Source organism: Lissotriton vulgaris, chromosome 6, assembly GCF_964263255.1.
Source record: "Lissotriton vulgaris chromosome 6, aLisVul1.2, whole genome shotgun sequence".
In the NCBI taxonomy this organism is placed as follows: Eukaryota; Metazoa; Chordata; class Amphibia; order Caudata; family Salamandridae; genus Lissotriton; species Lissotriton vulgaris.
The window spans coordinates 1,438,705,331-1,438,731,876 of NC_141694.1; positions in this window are offsets into that span (position 1 = coordinate 1,438,705,331).

Genomic DNA, 26,546 nt, shown 5'->3' on the forward strand with positions numbered 1-26,546 from the left:
AGAAATGTAATACAGATATGGATATGTTTTTGAATCTGCGGAGTAAAGCACACCTGCTGTCTCTTATTTGGATGTAGCATATTCGTTCTAGAATGTGCTGTGTACTTGTGTCCTACTGGTTCCACTGGGTTACTAGGTACACTGAGCTAAGGGTGTATTTGGGGGGAAGGATGTTAAAGAGACAGAAATGTTTTTAAAAAGTTGAGTAGTGATAACATAATTTAAGTAGGGTAAGCTTTAACTTCTAACTCAGGACTGTTGTTCAGTATTTAAATTTGAAGAAAATAAAGCTAGCTGTAGGTTTGAACTCCCGATTTTTTGCGCAATTTCTCCACGAGCATTGCGAAAACACACTGACAGGAACCTTGTTTTGAAAGAGAGGGAATAGGTTAACAGATGCTAACCATTCAAAAGTGGAGATGCAGTTCCATTGTCTGCCTTTCTCATGATGATAGATTGGAAAGTTGAAGAGGTTGCCAATTTGGAGTTGCTTTCCATGAAAGTGGTGTACCATTCTTGTGCTTAGTTTTTAAAAATCTTAATAGTTTCAAAACTATCCAGAAAGAGCTAAAACAACAATATAATCTATTAACTAAATTCACTGATATGTATATAACGTTTTAATTGTATTAAAAATGTGCATTAGAAATGAAGAAGTATATGGAAGTCCGATTAAAAAGAATATCACTGTGATGTGAGAAAAAAATATCAGATGAACTATATCTGGCTGAAGGTATGTGCTTAAGATATTAGTACTGTTAACAATAACCATGAGCAATGCCTTTTACAAGGTGAAAATTGTTGTTTTCAGTTTTAGAAACATATTGATGTATGTGGACGCTGAGTAAGAGAGCAATGTATACTGTTAGAAAACTATGTATGCAATTATATATCAAGTGTGATATCTAGACTCATTCATTCACCCATGCACTACACATTCACTCTTCCGATCACACAGGCATTAATTTTGTACTCATTGAACTACTCAGGCAACACCCATATGTTCATCCAATCACCCAGATAGTAGCAATATAGTTATGTGAATACACAGGGACTAACTATGCAGCTATGTAGTCCGTACATACTCAGGGAATCATGCAGGCACTAACTATATTCTGAGGGAATTACATAGGCACTATCTACGCACTCATCCAATCATCCAGGGAGTATTGTTGTACTTAACCACAAACTCATGTGTTTAAAAGTTTTAGTGAGGAATATGTACTCTTTTAGACCCATCTGGTCAATTGTATATGTAACGGGTCACACACAGTTTGCATGTACTCAGAAGAATTAGAGAGCTAGATGCTGTGATACAGATTAATGTGCAGATTTGTATATGCTGTGTTTCTTACACACACTGTTTGCATGTACTGTGAAGAATTATAGAGCTAGATTCTGTGATACAGATAAATATAAATCTTACCCATCTAAGTAGATAAGTACTGAAACACTAAATCTACCAGTGACACAGTGGTAGAGAGACACAGAAATAGCTCTTATGTTGTGTTTTTGGATTTAGAATATTGTGACACTTTATGTACTTTTATGCTTTGGTTGATGTTTATTTTAAAATTTACTACAAAAGGCATAAAGTGGTATTTTATCGAGTATAAATGAGAACTGAGATATGGTACAGCTGTGTTGCAGGAGAGGGTGCTATAATATTAAAAGGTAACTTATACATTAAGTTTTGGTTGGGTTTGGTAGATGAAAGTATGTGGTTGTAGTTATGTAGCTAGGTTCATCTGTAGTTTTAAAAGTACAACATAACATAAAAACCAACAGGAAGGGGTGGGAGCACACTGTTGCCCCTTAGCATTATGGTAAATGCAGTTTGTAGCGCATGCTTACTTGGTATTTTGCTGGAGTGTTCCACCAAAATTGGTTCAGGTTAGTGCTGTACATCTCTAGACACATATGTTTCTGGATTATATCCTTCATCAGTAGAGATAAACAAAAAATGATTTTCATCTGGGGTGGCTGAGCAGGCTGCCACAATTTTTACAGGTCTCAGTACCTCTCACAGGCGCACAGGTACATCTCCACAAGCTCGTCAGCTCAATAGCTCAAGGGAGCCTTTTCAAACAGGAAGGGGTGGGAGCACACTGCTGACCTCCCAGCACAGTTCGCCCCTTAGCATTATGGTAAATGCACTTTGTAGTGCATGCTTAATTGGTATTTTGCTGGAGTGTTCCACCAAAGTTGGTGCAGGTTAGTGCTGTACATCTCTAGCCACATGTGTTTCTGGATTATATCCTTCATCAGTAGAGATAAACAAAAATAGGATTTTCATCTGGAGTGGCTGACTAGGCTGCCACAATTCTTACAGGTCTCAGTACCTCTCACAGGCGCACAGGTGCATCTCCACAAGCTCGTCAGCTCAATGGCTCAAGGGAGCCTTTTCAAACAGGAAGGGGTTGGAGAACACTGCTGATCTCTCAGCACAGTTAGCCCCTTAGCATTCTGGTAAATGCAGTTTGTAGTGCATGCTTACTTACATGAATACAGTTTTTGTATTATGTGTAAGCCAGTAGTGAAGTAGTTGTTACATTGGCTAGAATACCAATTCAAATATATATATATTTTTTACAGTAACTAACTTCAGACAGAATGCCAACAAAAGCTCTGAGGAAAAAGGAACAGAAGCAACTACAGTGTCAATGCAGAACTGAAACACAAAAGGGGCAAATAAAGAATAAGGGGTGAAAGAAAAAAGAGCAAATTAATTCCTTAAAAATATATGTAGACATTTCCAAAGATTACAAAATATTTAAAATTGAATTCAGACTATACGAATGAATAACAGTGGACAAAATCTATATAACAAGAACAGGAAAGAATGTAACAAAGATGGACACACATTAAACAGGAGACAGAAGCAATTTAAGGAAATCAGAGCCAGGATGTTTCACAGTAGAGTAGTTATAGATCTACTGAGAACTATGAAAATGTATAGAAAAAGGAGAGTCACAAAAACAGAAATAATAAAGTGAGAGAGTATTTGATAAGGCATTTGATTTGAAGGTGAAGCTTTTAATTTTGATTATAAATAAAATGAAGACTCTTGTCAAAATGGTATTGTGCATGAAGAGACAAAACCAGAAAAAAAGATTGGTGAATAGAAGTAACTTTTGTATAGTTTTTAGTGGAGAATGCATACATATGTCTAGTACAGAGTCTTTCTTTAATGAAAAATTGTCCAGGATAATAGATTAATTGATGCTATGGATTACAGAGGACAATGTTATTAAAAGAAGAATGGCACTCCATTGGCGAAGGAGGTAATGGTACCAACAAATGTAGAACAAGGTATTGGAGAACAGGTCCAAGGAAGGCGACTGTATAGAAACTGAATTATAGTATTGTTTGTAGTATTTGACAGTAATCCACTGATATATTAAGCCCTTTTCTACATATCTTTCCAAGGTGAAGTTTAAAACAGAAAATAAGTACTTTAGAAGGATTGGATCCTTGCAACATTAGAAAGCAAACATATTTACAGGGACATTCGCTAGATTGTCTATCAAACAAAGTGTGCCAAATTACCTTTCATTATATCAAGATGTTTGTTGTACACCACTCAACAATGCTAATTTTAGTTAGGAGGCTGTGCTATGTGAAAGCTCCTGTTTTAATTTTAGGAGAAATGAATAGAGCACTTTTGCATGGTACTGTGGCTGATGTAGAAAAGGTTTGTGGTGATGTGCAGTTTCATATTGGTCCTCCGCAGGATTCTAGGGAAAATGAAGAGGTTTTAAGAGGAGGAGTTGCAGAACAGGACACATATATGACAATTGATACATTTAAAGAAGAGATTACAAAATCTAACTGTGTGGTCTATAAAATCAGAGTATGTTTCTATATGCTGTCGATGTACTTAGTAGAAGATTTAAACACAGACTGTTGACTTAAAAGTGAAAAAGTGAATAATGACAACTAGCAAAAGTTAGCTGTGTATTTCTTTGTAGAGGATTTCTTTGACTTGTCTGTACGGCAAGTTATATGTAAGTAGTGTACCAATAAATTAGAAGATAATGAAATGAAGAACACCTAGATATTAGATACCCACTTTCACAAGAAAATAAAATGCCTGATAATGAAGAACAACTATAAGGGGGCGAAAATAAAACAAAAATCAACATTTATGATTCTTTGCCGCATTGTGAAGGGCCGTTATGGACTGCTCTCCAGCACTCAACACAACTCCACAATCTATGCAATATGATGCCATCTGGGAAAACTATAGAGCCAAATCTTGAAGTTGAGAGTGGACCTCTGAATGGACTCTCTGCCCTGGTGTTGTTGTGGCCGCTATTGAAGTTGAGGGTCCTGCAGCCTTGTGTTGCTTTCTTGATGCTTTAACATTATTGCTTTGGTATGTCTTTAGATGGTAAAGCATGGACGAAGTTATGCAAGAATATTTTTTATTTGAACCCCTTGACAATGTCTTATGACATTTTCTGTATTACGCAAATCTGCTCACTATGAACTCCTCTTAAAGAATGTTTAGGATAGATAAAGGGGCATGTTCTTCTTTTTGTTTAAGTTGAAAAGTCTATTATCCAATGACAATCCTTTATTTCTCGGTGACATGATTTTCTGTTTTTGAATTTTTTTTAAGTTGTTAATCTTTTTTTACTTTTCTATGGTAACAAAATGGCAACTAAGACAGGAATAACTCAAAAAATGTGCACTGAGAAATGTGCAAAACATAAAAGAGGAGAAATATTAGCATGTATGATTTTTTGCAGCATTGTGAACAGCTATATTACACTGTTCACCAGCAGTTATAACAACAGCACACTCCATGCAATACCTGGCCATTCTTGAAAGCTCTGGAGCCATATCTGTTGCTGTATTCTGCACCTCTGAAGGGACTTTCTTCACGGGAATTGTTGTTGTTTTGTGCCACTGATATAGATGGTCCTCCAGCTTCCGTCCACTTGATTGCCAGTTAGAGATGTTTACTTTGTCAGGTTTCAAGATGATACACAATGTATTGCATTGCGGGGGCATGAGTTATAGTTAGCTGAGCTAACTATAACTGCTAAATATCTCTGGTTTTGTGTGTGTGTGAAATCTGAGCCTTTGTTTTTTCAGTGAATATATATTTTTTTATTTTACAGAAAAAAACAAAGGATACAGGGAAGTTATAGTTAGACTCTGATTTTAGCACAAAAACATCGAAATTCCGCAGTGATATTTACACAAACCATGGCTCATTGGCTTAAGTTACTTAATGGCACGAGATATACTTCTTCAGATCAGTGTAACTATATAAGTATACCTACAACTGCTGAATTTGTATGGGTTTTGGGTGACTAAATTCAGAACCTAACAATAGCATCTCTGTAACCTTTGTTTTTTCAGTGAATTTCTATGTTTTTTTTAGAAAGCACTTTAATATAACCAGTACCATGCACAGCAGACGTTTGGCCAAAGGGCCTGGCATACAGCCAGGCCCTGCTGCCAACCCTACTGCATACACCCACACTCAAGCTGTGCACAGCCTTTGGCCATGCACAGCATGGGATTGGATGGAGGTTTTTTTCCCATTTTTATCTGGATTTACTGATTCTCTGTGATTTTACACAGGGGACCCCTGTGAGCAATTCTGGGTCCCTAAGGGATCCCTCTATGTGTCCAATGGAGTCAGGATAGGTATATCCTGACCCCTACCTGTTTTTCTTCTCTTCTGTTCACACTCTCCAGCTGATGTGACAAACAAAATGGTGGCCCTAGCTTTTCTGTGAAGGTGTGACCAGTCAATTAGACCTTCGTTTTGGGCACAGGTTTGCGGTTCCTCCGCAGCTGGATCTGCGTCCGCATGTAGACACATTTGTTTCTCACTTAATATCTCGAAAAAATACTCAATGGATTTACACCAAATCACGATCTGTGGACTAGCTTTCTGCCAACTTTAGTGTAATTCAATTCAGCAGTTTGGCTACAAGCTTACCTAAAACGTCTATCGGAATTAATGTGGGGAAAACATGTTTTTTGGACACCCTCCCCCTTATTTTCAGTTCCTACTTCACTTACCACCTTGAAATTTTCCCTACAGCAGCTCAAGTGAGCAGCGTATTACTTTGGAAAATGTTGTAAAGTTCATCAATCGGTACCAAAGATATAAGCAAGCAAAAATGTTCAGTAGGTAATGTATGTATATTATCTAGTGGCGGTCGCCAGTAGGTAGTTATAGTTAGGACTTTGTTTCTATTCAAAAAGCGCTTTTTTTCCCAATAACTTTGGTGCCGGTTGACAAATCTTTGCGAAATTTTCAAAACTAGTGGCCCGCTCTGGTCCTCTCCTATCTTAAAAGTTTTGGGGTGATTCAACAAGTGGGGGCTGAGAAAAAAGGGGGGGCCAAAACATGTTTTCTCTATGTTAATTCACATAGGAAACTTTAGATATGGCTACAGCCTGAACTGCTGAACCGAATTACACCAAATTTGGCAAAAAGGTAGGCCTTGTTTCAGAAAGAGCTCTATTTGAATGGTGTAAATCCGTTCAGTAGTTCCTGAGAAATTAAAAAAATAGAGGTCGAAAAATGCATGTCCCATGGGAAACTTTGGACACGGCTACAGCTGGAACTGCTAAATGGAATTATACCAAATTTGGTACACAGGTAGTGCTTGCTTCAGGAAGCCATTCAGTAGTTGCTGAGAAAAGCAAAAATAAAAGTTTCGATATTTAGAGGCACGGAGGATCCGCGCATCCTCCCGATCACAAGCTTTATGCTAATTGGCTGTCAACACTCCACACCGTGAAGTGTTGGCAGCCATCTTGTGCCTCGGTAGAACTGAGGCACAAGAAAACAGTAAAACAAACGTGCAAAACAAGAAAAGAGGTCAGGGTAGAAACACCCTGACCCCCTAGGCCTGGGCCCAAAAAAGCATTTAAAAAAACAAAGAAACCCGGCGGAATTCACAGGTGGTGCTCGAATTTGGCAAAGAAAATAAAAACAATTAAAGAATTCATTAAAAAATTCAAAAAAAGAAGCACTGGCTCCTGCTCTTCATTTAATTCAATCACCCAGGTTAGCTAGGTCCCGGGGGCAGTAAAACAATGTATGGGGGGGCCCAATCCCCCCACACTGCCCCAGGGACCGCCACTCCCCGGGGTTTTGCATACATATTTATGGGGGCACACGACCCCCGCAGCCTCAGGGACAGCCCCCGTAGTTTGTTTTTTTAATGTTTGGGGGGCCTTCAAGACCTCCCAAGCCCCGGGGACATCACCCCCCAGGGCTCTCATTAATTATGATCACCGGGGGGCATATGCCCCCCCTGCAGCCCTGGAGACCGCCACCCACCCGGGCTTCATTAAAAAAATATTTGCAAAGCACCGACTCCATCATCTGCAAAACTAGTCAACACAATCCATGACAATCACATACCACCAGACTGGCTTTCACCTAAAAAGCTTTACAAAGGACAACATTGTGGCCCCAAACATCTTGCTACAGAAACCTCATACTGCTAGGACCCAGAAACTCTTTGCGTGCTTCACTGAATTTTTAACGGCCTTTAACAATGTGAATAGACCAAGACTCTTGGCTAAACTGGAGTAATGGGGCCCAGACTTGGGCCAACTACATCTAATATTATAAATATATACATACACCACAGTCAGGGAAAAGCTGTCTGATGAAAGGGGGTGATTCCAAAAATTAACATTGACATTGGCCTGAAACAAGGCTGCATCTTAGCTCAACTATTGTTCAGCCTATAAATCTCAGACCTCTGAGAAACAGCGTTTGGGCGATGCTCAAAAACTGTCCACCACCCAAATCCCATTTATGGCCTTTGCAGATGACCTTGTCATCCTTTTTACCACCCAGACTGGTTACAGTGGCAACTGGCCAGAGTGCAAGCCTTTAAGATTGAAAATAATTTGAAGATTCATCATGACAAGACAAAGGTAATGTAATTTGGACATCAAAAAACACAAATTACTTGGACAATAGGTGCTCTAAAGATACATCACATGCAAATTATCCGTCACGATGGATACCAACCTAAACTGAAATTTTCACACTAAACATCTACATCTCAGAACGTACAACATCACTGGAGCCATGAAATGATTTGCAATGAAATACGGTGGAGGCCAATTGGCCCAACCTTAACCACAGCAAAACCATTGCTAGTTCTGGTCCTTTTGCATGGTTGATTGAATTAGTCTGCTAATACAACAGGAACATTTGAAAAGTTGTTTCTGAGTTGTACCAGGAAACTATTTAATACAAGAAACTTGACACCGCAATTTCATCAAGGACTCAAGTTGCTCTGACCTATAGTAATCAAAATAACTATTTAGGGTCTGATTATGATGGCAGTCGGACTTTCGTCCGACCGCCCTCCTATCGGAGATGGGACCATGGCCTTAGGATGCGACTCCCACCACTGTGGTCGCAATGCCTATATTTTGTATTGCTATGGGAGCTGCGGGCTGCAGCACACACCGCAGTCAAAAAAGGGACACCACACATATCCCTGAACTATGTGGCAGGCGCAAGCGTGAGGTGAGAGAAGCCTCGCAGACAGTAGTGTTTACTGCAGCTGCTTTATTGATTTTCCCCTGCCGTTCATAATTGTTGGCTTGTTTCAATTTTAATCACCCTTAAACCTTTTATCACCCTTGGTTTTATTTGCATTTTTATTGTGTGTTAGCACTTTTAGGCAGACATTTGCACATTTGCTCATTCAGTTTTATTCTCTTGTAACTCACCATGGTGTTCTTGATGTTGTATTGATGCTCGTCTCAACTCCCCCGGTCTGACGCGGCGCTTGCCGTTTGTTCAGAGGCAAGCGGACACACCCCCTTACCCGGCCTCCCTGACTTCTGGCCAGAAAGGCGGAAGCGCTAGTTTTTGTCCATGGTAAGACACCAATTAGATATTTATCAGCTCCTAGACTCTGTAAAGCCTCACATTCTCCTCCTCACTGAAATGTGGCTCACGGAGGCTTCGGCGCCCGATATATTACCAGCCCTACCTGATAACTTTTACATCTTACATGCAAATTGGCCCTCAGGGAAAGCGAGTGGTGGGGTTGCAGCTATTATCCGATTGGGCCTTCAGTTTACTTCTCTGAAAGTCACCGGCCTTCCCTCAGTCGACAGCTTAATCTTGAAATTTGAATCCCCTTCCTCACCTTTTATTTGCGCCCTGTTCTACAGACCACTCCAACACATGCCTACGTTTCCCCAGGCGTTAGGTGAAATGATATCCCACCTCATCATCAACCATTCCAGAATGCTGATAATTGGGGACTTCAACTACTGGCCTGATGATAGCAGGGAAAGCTCTAGTTCGGTTGAACTTACAGACCTAATAACAGGGATGAATTGCACCAACATGTTAAGACTGTCACACACATAAAAGGGCACATCCTAGACCAAATATGGAAAGTCAACCTTGAGAAGTCCCCTCCTTCGATCTCTCCCTGTACTTGGTTGGACCACCACATTATACCCTTCTCCCTTTCGATGGCTCCCTCCTCCAAACCAAGCGAACTTAATGTTACGAAATTGAAGACATGCAAACTTGGATCTTTTCAGCGCATTATTACCTGCCTCGCATCCCCCCATTCAGGAGAACTTTCTAACCCAGGGAGAAAACATCAAGCGCTGGTTCCAGGAAGCAAGTGACCATGTCGCTCCTCTCAAGAAAGTCAAGACCCTGAGACCCCATGACGCGCAACACTGGTTTTCGGATAACTTAAAAAATAAAAACGTGCTTTGAGACAGGCTGAACGAATCTGGAGACGCCATTATTGTATTTATAAGAAGGCCTTGTACTTAACTCTCTTGAAAAAATACGTAAAAGAGATTCTCCATGCCAAGGAAGAACATTTCTCCTACAAAATTCTTAAATCCTCTAATAAATCTAGAGAGATTTTCGCCATAGTCAATGAGTTCTCTAACCCAGACAGGGTCATGCCAAAACTAGCCCCGTCACAGCTACTATGCGACTCCCTTAACTCATATTTCACTGAGAAAATTGCTGTCAATAAAGCCAGCATTCCTTCATCGACACCCCCATGTTTGTCTCAAACCTATGTCAGAACACAAAGCGGCTGGATCAAATCCCTCCGATCTCCAAAGAGACCTTCCTTGACTTACTTAAAAAGGTGGGCTCCGGCTTGTAGGCTCTGGCTCCCGTACTGACTGCTGCCTCCACACATACTTCAAGAAGCTTTCACCCTCTGCCCTGACCCCCCTCTCTCATTTCTTAATAAATCACTCTGCCTCGGCATTGAACCCGATGTATTCAAGAGTGCAGAAAATCTTCCTATCTTGAAGAAACCAGGTGCGGACCCGACAGTTCTAAGTAACTATCGCCCTAGTTCCTTGATGCCTAACCTGGGCAAAGTTCTGTAGGCTCATGTGGCTAACTGCCTAGACCCGCCCACTCCACGGAATCTGTCATCGTGCCAGTTATGGATGAACTCAGGAAGGGAGCCGACAGGAATGTCCCCCAGGCCCTTATCCTTCTAGATCTATCTGCTGCATTCAACAGGGTCGATCAAAATACTTTGGTCGACAGTGTCAGAAATGCCGGGATCCAGGCTTTGGTGCTGAAGTGGCTATCCTCCTTCTTTAGCAACCGGTCCCAAGCAGTGTGGCTCGGCAATTTTTGCTCCAGTAAAAGGGAATTGATATGCGGGGTCCCCCGGGGCTCTTTGTTGTCCCCCCCTTCTTTTTAATCTGTACCTTTGTCCCCTAATCCGCTCTCTGAGAGAAACATTAGCACATATAACTATGATGATGATCTTCAACTGGTGTTTGACATAAATTCATCATCATCCTCTGTTCTCAACTTTCAAGCCACCATGTTATTCATCAGTGATTGGATGAACTACAACCAACTTAAGTTGAACCCAGATAAAACTGAGCTGATTCTGACAGGTGGACCTTCCAACCCGTGGCATTCAAACTTTTGGCCATCATCTCTGGGCAATTCCCCAGTGCCAGCCAGTTCCGCCAAAGGTTTGGGAATATAGATTTCTAATGAACTCTCATGAAGAAGCTGCACTTGTTTCCTGTGGCCAAAAGGTGTGCTTTCAAACTGGGATGCACTGTCTTCAAAGCTCTTCATGGCAACAGTCCATCCTTTATATCGTCCAGGATCCAATGCTACATTCCCTCTCGAGATTTCCGATCCTCCCTCCTTAAACTGTTAGTTCCGCCCTCCTTCAAGCGCAAGAAGCCCGTCTGCTCCAGATTTGCCTTCCTAGCGACACAATTTTGGAACTCCCTTCCCATGGAGCTAAGGTCGGTGCCCTCCTATGCCCAGTTCAGAAAATCACTCAAGACACAGCTGTTCACTCAAGCATATAGTGACCTAATCTAAACCCTTTCCACTCCTCTCTCCCCGCTATCCACAGCGCCATGAAGCCTTTTTGGTGTACGAGCGCTCTACAAGTGCCTATAACATAACATAACACCATGTGGTGCCTGCCAGATGGTGCAGGGATATGTAGGGGCCTGCCAGATGGTGCAGGGATATGTAGGGGGCACCATAGGTGCTCCTCAAAACCCACGGGTAAACCGCAATGAAACAGAGAGGGATATCATAATCCCTTCAGCTGGCAGGCAACACCACCATTGTAGGGATTGGAGTTCCCTCTGTCAGTCCGAGATCTGTGGTGGTCGGTCTCTCTTACCGCCACCCATCTGCCCGCCATCTTAATGTGGGGGGCAGGAATCTCCCCAGGCTGTCAGTGGTGTCCCACCATCATCGTCATCAGCCCTAAATTGTCAATTGCCAGGGGAAAATATACTGAAATCTCGCTGTAAAAAAGAGTTGCCAAAAAAAGATGCTGACACAGGATTATCAGAGCATTGTATTAAAAAGCTCCTGATCAACTATACCTTAACGTCACTGAACTAATTAACAACGATGACCAGAGTTTCTCGGAAGTTGCTAGTGAAACAAGAAATAAAAACAGTCCATTCTTTACTGAAGCTTAAGACATCCACAAAATACAAAAACATTGAGTATGTCTCAGGATCATTATCTCTGCAAAGACAATCATATCTGGAGAAACTCCATTTCCATGTTAGACTTTTATACCTCCATTTCCCCTAATTTGACAGTCCATGGTAATCTCCTGCAAAAGTCTCTCATCTGTGTCAGATTTGGAACTCGGCTCAGGGATCCCTTGATCATACATTCTGCCTGTGTTAAGATTGTGTAGCCTATGCAGGAAGTATCCAAAACCAATCTTCGGAACTGAAGGAATTAGAACAACTCCTGAATTCTATTTTTCTGTGGAGGCTCTACTCAAATAACCTTAGGACACATTCTAAAATTCTTACAGCCTGATTTAGATCTAGGGACAATGCTAATGGATATCATGTCTGCCAAAATAGAGATCCCATTATACCCTACGGAATTTATATTTCGGCGGACGGGATATCCGTCACCGTTGTAATGGAGTAACGCGTCCACCAAGATCTAAATCATGCCCTAAGACTCTGTAATTAAGATGTGAGAAAGCAGAATGTAAGGTGTTTTTTTTTTGCTTTCATTCTTTCTTTTTTTAGTGAAGTTTAATTTGTATTTTAAACATATCCCTTTTATGAAGTGATATTCATTCAATGTCAATTTAGGAAAACTTAAACAATAAAAAATGTATTCATTCACTTGAATAAACCTTTGAGTACAGTTTAATACTTTTCTAACTGTGTATGCATGATGTACATTACAGCACACGTGCAAATTTACAAAAGTTATGGGAAAATAAAGTTTTTCTCAAACTTTAAGCCTGTCTCAAGAAGGCAGAACATTTTGGTACAAAGACATGTTTACATTTTTTTAATAGAAGGAATCCATGGGTAGTTGCATGGTAAAACAAATGTACCACCCAGGGATGCCCCTTTGATGCAAAGTAGAGCAAAGCGCTTCTTGGCATTTCTTGGGGCCTATTTTCTAGTGCAAATCATGATTTACACTACAGAGTAATTTCCAATTCAATAGGTTGCACTGGCTAGCATCACTTTTAGTGGCAGCGAACTGCCACAATGCCATGATAAATCTAAACTCAGGTTCAAATCTTGGAGCAAAAAATACTTCAGCTCTCCTACACACAAACTGGCTCTGTAACAGATATTTTCGAGAGGTAATGCTGCATCAAATATATAATGCTACCCGGATGCAGGGCTGACAGGCTATTCTATGGTCTGACCCAAATACAGAACTAAATGGATTTCAGTCTGAGCTTTCTAAATGTAACATTTTCCCTGCTGCTGCTTACACTGAAGAGGGAATAGTAATTCTGACCACTCCAAAATCCAACACTTTCTCGACTGTTGCAAATGTCAGAGTAGGAATAGGAAGTCTGACTCCTATAAAGTTCAACTTGTTCCCTACTGTTACTCAGGTTGCAGTGGGAATAGTAAATCTAACCACTCAAAAGTCCATCTCATTCCCTACTGTTGCTCAGGTTGGAGTTGGAATAGTAAACCTGGTCCGTTACTACATCAGAGTGGGAACAGTAATTTTAACACCTTTAATGTCCAACACTTTCCCTACCGTTGCTTACATTGGTGTGGGAATAGTAAATATGAACCCCATCTAAAGTCTTACACTTTCCCTGGTGTTAGTCAGGATGGTGTTAGGAGTAGTGAATCTGACACTCTAATTTTTATCTGAGTTTTTAAAAACTCTTTTAATATATATTTCTTTGTTTCATTCTATAGTTTTGATTCAAAATACATTTTCTCATATATTTTTTCATTTTTTTCAATGTATTTTAATTTTAATGAGATTGTACATTTTTCTTTCTTAATATATAGTCTTTGTAGTTATAATTATATATTAATATTTACTTATATATTGATTGTTTTTTACATGTGCTTATTATTTTATTATTTTTAAAGGTAATATATGTTTTAAAGTTAATATAGTGCATATTAGGTCAAATTAGGCCAGAGCAAATTTAAATTATTCCTGTAAAATTTACATAATTTGGGTAATTTACTGGAAATATGCTGTTCACAGTAAAAATGTATGTTAAACGTTTAGGAAAATCAGAATGCAAAAGGCTGTTTTTCACAGTGCTTTTGGACTTTTGCACTATTTGTTAGCATGATGCATTTCCCCTACAATACAGCATGAAATAAGATTTTCATCTCACTTGATTACATGTAATTTCACACCATTTCACAAAGATTTTGCATTATTACGCGAAAGAAGATTATATCAATTTAGCTCATGTTATGACGATATTGTGGTGTTCTATGTTTTTTTGTTTGCGATATTTTGTACTTTACATTAAAATTATGCAAAGTTGATATTTGTGTCCTTGATATCTTTTTGCAATATTTTTCTTGCTGATTAATTTCTCTCTGCAGAATATTGCCATACAGCCCTCTCTTATCTAGTCTCGCTACTATGCCAAGGGTGTTTTCCAACATTCATGAACAATTTGTTCACCTGTTTGTGAAAGCCTGTTACTAATGTCCTGGTAGGTAGACACTCGTGGAGGCAATACCATCAGAAATGAAGCAGATCAGTCACTCTAGGTCAGTTCGCTGATCCACCACCATTTTAAGCAGATTTACTGTACTATCCTCAGGTTATGTCTTTATGTTTCCTTTCACCTTGTAACTAGCTGCCCAGCCAGTGTGAGTGTTCTGTGTAGAATGTTAGTGTGATTGACATGAGTCAAATGGTGTGAGTGTCGTCAGTTGGAAAATGGGCTGAGCAGCTAGTAGGCTGCTCCTGGTGGGGCTCTTTGTAACTACTTCTTAAGCACTTAATAAACTACGTGAAACTCAACTCGGCCACGCCTACTATGTCACCTGTACACGTGGGGCCAGCCCACTACATTTTGGTGACGAGGATGGGATTTATCTTCGCTCAACGTGCCAACCAAGAGGTGTTACACTAAAGCTTATGGGTCTAAGAAGTAAGGAATTTGGAACAAGTAACGGGAAAGTGAAGACAAAGATTTTGGTCAAGCACACCTCGCAGCCGCACCAGTGTCCACTACACTGGATAGCCCCAGCCCAGGCAGCATGTGACCTGAACTCTGTGCCTACAACACCTTTAAATATGTTATCACTGCTGCTTACATCTTGCAGAAGATCCTATGCCACAACAAACATCTACAGTGCCACAACACATGTCTACTGTGCCTCAGGAAGCAAGGTAATCAGTGGCTGCCTGTGTTTCTGCCTCCAGCGCGGAGTGAAGTGGTTCTGTTTGGCAAAGTTTTTTTTTGTTCATGTTTTTCATCTGTGCACTTGTTCAAGACTTTTCTTTGCGTGAGTTCTGATGATGATCACTACTCTGTATGCCTCTGTGTCAGCGCAGCACCGGTGGAAACTCTACTTGGGCCTGTGTACTTTCATCTACTGGCGTGTTTAAAGTCATACCGATGGACTATACTTTTTTTTTGCCCTATGTTTCTCTGCTTGCTGCAAGAGGAGGCCATAATGGTGAGAATTATTTTGCTTTAACTTTGTTGCTCTGAGTATTTGGTATTCCCTTCAATGAGACTGCTGAGTAAAACAGTTACGCTGCAATTCAAATTTGAAATACAGCTTGCGCACAGCAGGAGCATGTCTGGAGCCACTCGGTGTGCGTCTCCTGTGCGTGCCTCCATATTTTGGTTGGAGGCTCCAGCAACTTGTTGTCTTCAGATTGTCCCTGGAGGTATTAGTGCCAACCACACTCCGCATTTGGCAACAAAGCCGGACTTGTCAATAAAGCTTTTTCAAATAGAAGAGGACCACGAACGCAGCAGCGTCTGGACCGTTTTTCAAAGACTTTGCTGCTCCAATTTGAGGATCGTTTTTTTACTACTATTTGAGGATCGCTTTGTTTTGCAAGCAGCCTGGTGGTGGTTTCTAGTTTTCTTTGTTACAGTCCTTTGACACTGAAATGTACTGCCAAACCGTGTGGAGAATCCTTATGTTATAACCTGTCTTAGTGCTGTTTCATCTTCTGTAGGAACCGTCTCTTCTACTGCGAAGTTCAATCCTCTTGCAAATCTTCTGGAGCTGCTCTGTTTGCCTCCTTATTACGCTGATCTCAGTGACAAGCACACCGGTGACATTTTTGTAATGGAAAACTTACAGTGCATATTTTAGTGTATTATCACTAGTTGTAGTTACGCAAAGGTAAAACAAGTTACGTATTTTACATTGCATGGTTTATGTATGTTTTCTTTTCGGATGTCGTGCCTACTACATTTATCTTTTCAACTGGACAGATACATTTTCAGAGCAATAGGATTCTCTCCTGCCTGTCTTTCCACCAAAAGGGAACTCAGAATCAGGAGCTGCTCTGCCAATGGCATGGACCATCAATCCACCATATGTGAACAGATCAGGTCCTGTAGTTTAGTTCAGTTCATTTGCAGAATTCTTCATGTCCCTGATCAACAAAACTGACCCTTTAATTTTATCAGGCCAGCAACACAATGCCTTTTGTTTTCAGAGAACATTAGCCCTATGAAGCACGATGCAAGTAGGCACTTCCAAGGAGGGAGTATCTTATTGCTGGATTACAAGATTTCCCCACAGAACATATGTTTTCAACTAGGCTGGAGGACAGATCGGCCTTCATAAAGAAAATAATAAAACTATTCTCACCTTAAATCAGTAGCATCAAGGAAAATACACACAAACAGAAACTTTCTTTTTCTTTTCTTTTATTAATCTTTATTTCGTCAATTGCCATAAAAGATATACATAAAATTGACGCAGACAAAAAACAAGCACAATATTTCATCAGAAAGCCAACAGGCACATAAATACAGGGGAGGAGATGTCAACTTTTCTGTATACGATCCCGCAAGCCAACCATCGTTCCTTACAACAATCTAAAATGTTATTAATATCCAGTTAAAAAGAATGATCAGATAAATCTAAAACCTTACATATAACTACAAAGCAAAAACTTTGAGGAACAATCGGGGACTCAGGGATGCGGTACCCTTGGGAGTAAGAGCTTTCTCTTGTGCCATACTGCTTCTAAAAATGTGGCCATTGCAAACACAGTCGGTTTAGATAAGTCCGTTTTGAGGATTCTAAAGGCCTCCGAGCATTTGCGAAACCCTAGATTTTTACATAAGGGTATAATCCAATACCTTCTGGCCGCAGTGTAAGCAGGGCAAAAGAAGACTAGGTGCAGTTCGTCTTCCAGGCTTCCATTGCAACCAGGGCAGTTTTCCAGGGTCTGTTGTTTCCATTTGCTTGTGAATGCTCTTAGCGGAAGAGTGCTATACCACCATTGGAGGTATAACTTCCTGGCCAAGATTGGATAAATGTAATTGATTACTGACTCAAAATTATAAGAATCTTTCACCCCGAGGAAAGTGTTAACCAAAGAATCTGGGCGTGTACCCTGAGAGAGAGCTGCCAGGGGGCACGCATAGAAAGCTGCCACCAGGTGTTTGGCGGGCATACTCTGACATGCCACTTCAGGGTCACTCCAGAGAGACGGAAGACCCAACCGGTCAAATTCAGATTTTATGTATTTGAACCAAGGAATCTTCTCTATAACAGGGAACGCAAGAATTTCCTGTAATTCCTGTCTGTAGTTAACTAGCTCAGGGGTGGACCATATTCTTCTCCAAAAAGTTAGGGGTTTTGCACCCACCACTTCATTCAGAGGCTTCAGATCCATATCTAGCCTAAGTGGGAACAGTGGTGTGCTTACCGGCAACTTTAGGAGTTGTCTCAGAAACTTATTTTCTGCAGTGACCAGATCTTTTCTACAAGCATGCCCCCAAAGTTCACTACTGTAGAGGATTGCTCCTCTGGCCTGGAGTCTATAAATTTCCAACAGGGGGGCTAACGGCCTGATAGATGATCTGTTGGAATTTACTAGCCTCATTATTCCCCCCGTTAGTTGTGCCAATCTGAGCTGTGACTTGGCCTGGTGATCACCCCATTCCAGTTTCTCATTAATGGTCACGCCCAGATACTCGAACGTGTAGACTCTTTCAAGCCAGTTCGTACCTATAAAAGGGTTAGGTCGTGTTTTTTGGGGGGGATTAAAAATCATAAACTTGGTTTTCATGGCGTTTATTTCGAGACCATGTTCTTGACAAAAAGCCTCGAACACCTCCAAAAAGCACTGTATCCCCATAGGGGATTTGGACAGCAGCAGAGTGTCATCCGCAAACATGATTGCGGGGACCCTGCTGCCGCCAAGCCTGGGTGCATCTGAATTGGAGACGTTATTTAAAAAGTTAATCACTCCGTTGACAAAGAGGCAGAACAGGGTCAGTGCAAGAACACAGCCCTGCCTTACCCCTCTGCCAACGGGGAACCTTTTAGAAAGGCATCCCAACCTCCCGCACCTTACCTGTGCAAAATTGTGCGTGTGTAAGCAGATAATTATATCTAAGAGATCTGGGGGAATTCCAAGTTTGGCAAGTACTGCCCAAAGTTTGCTTCGTGGGACCAAATCGAATGCCGCACGAAGGTCGACAAAGACGGTATATAGTGTTCCCCCCTCTACCCGGACCGTCTTCCCGAAGAGAAGGGCCAACCGAAACAGTTGGTCCGTGGTTGACACCTTACTCCTGAATCCCGCCTGGAATGTACTTAAGATCGAATGATCCGTCATCCATTCCTGAAGGCGGTCGAGAATCAGCCTCGCAAAGAGTTTTTGTGAGACATCAATGATGCTGATAGGCCTGTAGTTTGTTGGGAGCAGATGAGAGCCATTCTTGAAGATAGGTACAATCTCTGCTCCCAGCCAAGTGCTGGGGACCGCCATTCCCGCGAGGACTGTGTTAAACAATAGCAGTAAATAGGGAGCCCAAACCCCAGGTTGATGCTTAAATAAGTCGCCCGGGATTTTGTCTAGTCCTGGGGCATTTCCTGCTGGTAATTTGGAGATTGCCCTGGAAACCTCCTCTAGGGAGAACTGCAACGAATCATCGCCCTCATTGGGCAAAGATTGCGCTGTTGGCTCAACCCTGGGAGGCGAATATTCAAGTGAAGAGCCGGCTCGGGGCTTAAGTGAGCCCTGGTCAACCTCTGCATAAAGGCAGCGGAAATGGTCTTCCCACACTGAAGCCGCTATGTTGACCTCCACAGCTTGAGTCGGCTCAGCAGATTCTGTCCTCACAATCTGCCAAAATTTACGAGCGTCTCTAACCTGTAGTGAGGCCAGCATATTCTCCCAATTGGAGTGATCCCAATCCACCTTTGCATAGTGAATGGCTTGCTTCAGCTCCGCCCTCCCAATTTTTATTGCCTCTATATTTCTGGGGTGCTTCAACGCGGCGAGCAGTTTGGCCTTTGCCCTCCTACAGTCTGAGTTAAACCATAAAGATCTTTGGGCTCTGCGGCACCCTTTCCTAACAACTGGGTTCAGAAGTTCCGCAATAGTGGAGAAGTATGGCTCACTGGTTAGAGCAGGCAGGCCCTGAAGCAGAGGTCAGACCCGGGACCAGGGTTCAATTCCCGACGCGGCAGGGTCTTGAGTTCAAATGTCCACGGACTCGACAATTCTCGCTTCGGTGCCTGACCTAATCATGGGTTCACACTCTGTAACTCTGGGCATTAAGCTTGCTTAGTCTCCACAATGGCCCCCTGCAGCGGGATGCCTGGCTTTCACCTTGGGGATGCCTGTTAGGGGCTATCTCACAGGGAAAAGCCAGGACGGGTTCCCAAGGCAAGCGCCGAGATGCCTCCGGGTAGTTGAGCGCTATATAAGAACATACAAAAAAAAAAAAAAAAGAGTAACCACCAAGTCAGTGTGAAGATTGGCCAACTTAGTAAAAGGATCTTCAAGGGCCCTTTGGCCAATAATCACACATACGGATTCTAATATAGGGAGAATCCGGGCATAAAGCTCAGTAATGGAGGCAGGATTATCCAGGAGCTTGGTCCAACGGACTTGCACCTATCAATCGTTAAAGTTAAGTTATGATCTGGCGCCACCTCTTCTAGCTGGTGATCCTTGGAGCCACAAATTGGCACCAACGAGACAATCAGCGCATTATGATCACTATCGCTTCTTTGAACTTCCTCAAAGTCCAGGACCTTATTCCAGTCCACAGTCTGGACCAAGATATAATCCAAATAGGACTCCTGCCCCGGTTTGTTGAACGTAGATTTTGGGGGAATATCCCTCCCAAATCTACCATTACAGGCCCTCAGAGAATTGTTAAGGGCAAGAGCCAGAATTAGTGTTGCGAGGGGAGTCTATGGCTTAGGTGGAGGGCCAACTAGTTGCGGTATTCCCCACTGTTCATCATCCTCCATCAATGCACCCTCCAATGTCAAGGATAACGGCTCGAACTGACAATTAAATTCCCCCCCCACCACGATCACAGCACCCTTGGGTAATTTAGGAAGAAATAGGGAAAGCTCCTCAATGGTAGGTGATGGACTGGTTAAACCCACTGGTCGTGAGTATACATTTATCAGAGTGAGTTGTGAATGGTTCGACCAGTCCAACCTTACGCACTGGATGTCCCGTGAGTTGGTGTTAAGGGCCCTGGCCTTGCAGCCCAAATGTGCTGCCACCCAAATACAGAGGCCCCCCGAGGGCCGTCCTCTGCCCTCCCATTTAGCTGGAATTGAGAAGCTCGCATAGCCTAGACGCCATTTATCCTCCCGTGCCCAGGTCTCCTGAAACATGCAAACATCTTGAGTTTCAATAAATGACCCCCAATCAGGACAATCTAATTTGCTCTGGAGGCCGGCTAAGTTCCATGAGAGAATAGACAGCGAGGATGTGTGCTTGCTAGTGCACATCATAATAGGATCAGCTGTTGGGGGCTCGGTGTTAGCTAATAACTCAGAAGAGGGTTCAATGGCATGAGCCTCTCCATAGGTCGAATCCTATCCCCTTTCAATTGTTTGACCATCCTTACTGTGGTCCGACAGTAACCTTCAGTCGCAATTATCCAGACCAGAGAAGACATCAAACCTATTTGATATCTCCAAGGGTGTGAAGAGCCTCAAATGTTCCATCCTCTTATTGGGATTTAAACTGGACCTTGAAGGTACCGTATTCCACCCGAAGGGTTCAGCAACGTGGTGGAAATGTGGGGGTGGTGGTGGATACCCAGTGTTATAAGACAATAAGGGAGCAATGTGGTTTGGGATTTGGCCACCGATGTAAGTGGGGGGAAACACCAGGGATCTAGGATAGAAATAAGTCAGTGGGCGTGGGACTATAGAGTTACTACCTCCACCCTGAGGCCAATTTAATATGTAAGTGACTGCTCGGAGGTCTCTAAAATTTATGACTACTAAATCCCCCTCAATATCCTTGAGCCTACTACCCAACCAAGGGAGTCGTCTAACATGCACTATCTCGCCATTAATGTTATGTGCAAGAGGTCTAAATTGCGCGAGCCATTGCATGATTTTATTTTTAAGCTGAAAAAACCCTCCCTCTTATTTACTGGCAAGGTAGGAACGCCCGACAGAACAACCACATACGGGGCAGCTTCAGGGGGCAGTTCTGCCTGGGGACTTCTTCGAACAGGTGACAGGACCTTTTGTGGTGTGGTGTGCAGGCCGAGCAGTGGGTTTCCCAGGCCCTGTAGTGGCGACAGTAGATGGTATGGGGAGGATGTTGGTACGTTTTTTGGGGGACAATCCTTCTTTTGCTTGGGGATCGTTAAATCGGTGGATTGGGAAGTGCTTTTCAAAATGGACGGAGTGCTCGAAGCCATCACGGCTGGAGGCACTTCAAGTGAGACCCCACTCCCCACTGCCTTAGATACTCCCAGGTGACTATTAACTGCTACTTCATTCACTTCGAACTGTTTCTCCACCCTCCTCAGCCTCTCAATAATTGGTAAAATGAAAGACCTGATTATATGTTCCATATTATCCAATGAGGCCACAGTAGAACCCTCTATTTGAGGGTGGGCATCCAAAAGTATACATGGGACATTAGTTTTCGCGGTTTCTACACCTGGAGCAGGTGGTAGCAGGGTGGCCAGAGGTAGCATGTTGTCTTGGGCATACACTGGGGCCTGAGCAGTTCTAGTAGTAGTTTTTAGTGATTTCCCAAAGTCCGAATGACTAATCTTTGTTTAATGAAGAGCCCCCCCCCTTCCGTCTTCTTTTTGCAAGCGGTGGGCCCTGGCTCATTACCTGCGTGGATTTTTTCAATTTATGGTGAGCAGGTTTAGCCTTTAGCAGAGTCCGGGTAGATGGATCTGTATCAAGATAATCGCACTGGAATGAAGAACGTCATTGGCAGGCTGAATAGTATTGCCCACAGGTGTTGGAGTGCAATCGCGCAATAGAAGTGGAAAGCTTTCCAAAGATAGAGGATCTTCATTAGTGGAAGTACATCCAAGAGTAAGAGGAAGGGGATTAAGTGGGGAATCAACAAGCGCCTTGTTCTTCAGGCTTTCGACAGAACGACGACTGTCTGCCCTACGCTCAGCCAAGGTTTTCTCCTTTTCTGGATCGATCAGAGCCTTCGTAAAATAGTTATCCAAGGTGCCGTTGAAACTGCACCCTACCTTCTCGGCGAGTGGATGGCCCGGACTTTGAGCCATCATATCCTAGTGGCTATATAAGTCCGAAGGTGATGGAGAATAGGCCCAGCCCGGCCTCAGTCGGTCTCTGAGGGCCTCAGAGGGCCCGCCCTTGTCCCGGGCTTCTCCCGGCGCGCTCCCGCGCAGCGGGGTTAGCCCCTGTTACTAAAAGGTGTGATGAGCGCAGTGGGCGTGGCTAGCAGGGAGAGCGGGGCCAGGTGTTCCAAGTTGGCCGAGCAGGGACTCCTGGACAATGGAGTCCCCGCACTCACGCTCGCAGCCCTGCCCTGCCCCTACGCTCACCGGTGACAGTAGCTCCAAGCAGGGACACACCTCCACACGAAGCGGGACCCGCGAAGCAGGTTCCGCGAGCAGTCAAAGAGTCAAGTAGGCACGTAGGCACACACAGCCGGCAGCCCAACAGGAACGACGATAATCCGGCAAACAGGTTGTAAGAGTCCCGCCGGTCAGCAAATGAAATGAGTTTTTAAAACCGGTTCACAGGAGCGCAGGGGGCGTGGCTAGCAGGGAGAGCGGGGCCAGGTGTTCCAAGTTGGCCGTGCAGGGACTCCTGGACAATGGAGTCCCCACACTCACGCTCGCAGCCCTGCCCTGCCCCTACGCTCACCGGTGACAGTAGCTTCAAGCAGGGACACACCTCCACACTAAGCGGGTTCCGCGAGCAGTCAAAGAGTCAAGTAGGCACGTAGGCACACACAGCCGGCAGCCCAACAGGAACAACGATAATCCGGCAAACAGGGTGTAAGAGTCCCCAAACAGAAACAAATGTTCCAGCCACCATACAAATTAACAAGTTAAGCTCACAGCCGGACTCTGGTGTTTTTGCTGCTACCAGGAAGCTCGGGGGACTACGGCGACCAGGAGCCCACTAACGCCACTCACCTGGGCTCTAACCTAATCCCGCCCACAGCGCTATTTGATGGCTTGTGGGCCTGCAAAGCCGGACTTTGGTCTATTTGCTGCTGCCAGGAAGCTCGGGGGACTATGACGACCAGGAGCCCACTTACGCCACTCACCTGGGCTCCAACTTATTCCCGCCCACAGCGGCCCGGCGCGGGCACGCGCCGGGCTAAGGGAGGGCCCGTTAGAGCCAGGTAGAGGCTTGGCTGGGCCATCCCTCTAAGGTTAGTGATTCCATCAAGATATTGTAAGTGGTATTAAGTACTATTCACTATTATTCATGTGTCAAAGTTAACCGTCCCTGATACGTAATGTCAGCTCGTGAAGGAAGAGGGTGGAAAGGAGTGGAAACTGGGTACGTGGCAGGGACCCTTGATCAATTTATTACAAGGGCCACCTCAGTACTGGCACATGAAATTGCCCTTACAGAACGTTGCCTCCCAAGGGAACCAGTATTTTCTAAAAGATCGTCTTTGGGGGCTATCATGAACGCGTCCACGCCAGAAAAGCAGTGCCAGAACGCCCCGGCAAACGCATCACAGGCGGTGAACATTAGCACACAGGAAATATCAGCTACCTTAACACCGGGTAGCACTGGGTTGAATTCGCCAAAGAACACAGTAGCGGGTGTGGTAGCAGGTCATGAAGAGCCCCGCCAATCAATTAATTAACCGAAGGGGGCCACACCGAAAAGAAAGCGAGGAACAACATGAGGCGGTACACAGCAGAAAGGGAAGAAGTCTAAGACCTCTAATCAAAGTATTGTATTGTATTGTATTGTATATTGGATTTATATAGCGCTTATCACCCAGGGGTCTCTAAGCGCTTGCCTTGGGAACCCGTCCTGGCTTTTCCCTGTGAGATAGCCCCTACAGGGCATCCCCAAGGTGAAAGCCAGGCATCCCGCAGCGGGGGGCCGTTGTGGAGATTAAGCAAGCTTAATGCCCAGAGTTGCAGAGTGTGAACCCATGATTAGGTCAGGCACCGAAGCGAGATTTATCGAGTCCCTGGACATTTGAGCTCAAGACCCTGCCGCGTCGGGAATTGAACCCTGGTCCCGGGTCTGACCTCTGCTTCAGGGTCTGCCTGTTCTAACCAGTGAGCCACACTTCTCCACTAAAGCACACTACACTGAAGGAGATCACCAACCCTGAACCCCCAATTGCATCAGCCTCACAAGGAGCCAAGTCAGGGGGGAAATGATCCAAACATGGCTGACTCTGCAACCACAACAGGTTTATTGCAGAATGATGAATTGTATTGGAGGAAAATAGGGGCCCTGTTAACATCTCATTGGAAGCCCCTAATGGAAAGACTCTCTGCAATTGAGGACAGGCTTGGGAAGGCAGAGGGACTGATTATGCATACTTTGTCTAGCACTGATGATAAAATAGCAAAGTGGGGCTATTCCAAGAGGCCAGGAAGGGTGGGTGAAATGGAGGGTTGCTCTGGCGTAAATTCCATTGTTCAACTTGCGATGGATCACGATGTGCAATCAGTGGATACTGAGAAGTCAGGGGGGGAACCTGCAGGTAGCGGCATTACAGATTGTGCAAGGCCACAGGGAGTACTAGGCAATGAGAACAAGGAAAGGAGTAAGGAAAAGAAATCGCAGCCCCATTTAGACTTACCCCCAGACTGCTCGCCATATGTTGCTGTTAAAATTGGGAACAGAGGAATCATATGAACAACTAAAAAACAAAACAATACATTGGATAAATTATAACAGAACTCTGCCCAGAGATGTTCATTGTAAGATTCTCCATGTCAGGAGAGTGAGCTGATTGGGACACAGGCACAAAAATGCACCAGGGGATTGCATTGATGTTAATTTTAAAGATCCAAAAGCAGTGCACTATATCACTCAAGGTACCCAGACAGGCTCACAATCTAAAATCCAGGTGCAGGATTTAAGCTATTTCTATAGGCCAGAACACTATCGGCCCAACTGTGGGCTCTGGGAAACCGTGAGGGGGAGGAGGGCGCAGCCTGACAGATTGAGAGGAGGGCGAGGGGTGGTCTGTTAATACTAGTAGATTTGGGTTTGGAAGGGGTTTGGACTGACTTGAATTGGAACTCGGAATGTATGATAGGTTTACGGTTTAAGAACAGGGATCTTAATTTAATTCTGGTCAATTTATATAACACGGGAGGATGCAGAGCAGGAGAGCTGGAGGAAAGACTTGGGTTACTGAGAGAACAGGAGTACTGATTGTAATAGCCGTGGATTTTAATTGCCATCTATGTTCGAAGTTGATACCGTTCACAGTATACTGGTCCTCATGCAATTTAGAAGAGGGAGTACACTTTGAGCATCTGGTGGAATTAAGCAGGGTAATGAAAAGATATACAATGGACCTATTATCAATCGAACCTAACATGCAGGTTACCCCCACCTTTAAAGGAAGGGGATGTAGTTCATATATTTATTTCATACTAGTGTCCCAGTTACTCACAAAGCGGCTCTTGGGTTTTTCTATAGAGTGGAGTGGCTTTAGTGACCACAGCCCACTAATACTGTCGGTGGCAATGACAAATGCCAGTAAAGCTATTAGGAGTGGGGTGGGGTCAAACAGGGAGAAGGTCATGGATCAAGGTAGGTGCCTGAAGTGGTCTAGGCTTAATGGAGAAAGTTTTTACAAGTCCTTTGCAGAAGAGGAGAAACACCTTTTGGAGGTGTGTTTAGATTTAGCAGTGGAAGGACCGCTGTTAGTGGAAGCATTTTAAGATATAGGGTGGTTGATAGATGGCCTAATGCACACGACGGGGAAGGGTAAGAGCAGAAACAAGCCAAGGTGGTTCGATAGAGGGTGCTCTTTAGCCCAGAGGAATCTGAGAGCAGCTCTTAATAATAAGCCGAGGGACAAAGAGAGGGTTATGCGCTGTAGATTAACCTCCAAGCAGGCAGTAAGGAGCAGGAAGCAGGCACTCCAAACCCAAATGTGGGAGGACCTGAAAGGAGCTGCTAAACGGAAAGATCTGCCTACCTTCTGGAGGATAGTTAATAACCCCTGTTTCCAAGACAGCAATAGCCCGCAGATAGCGTCTAATGTGCTCCCTGAACAGTGGGTGGAACACTTCAGGGGGCTATACAGCCAGGGACCACCGAGACCCAGGAGAACGAGGAGGGGGGAG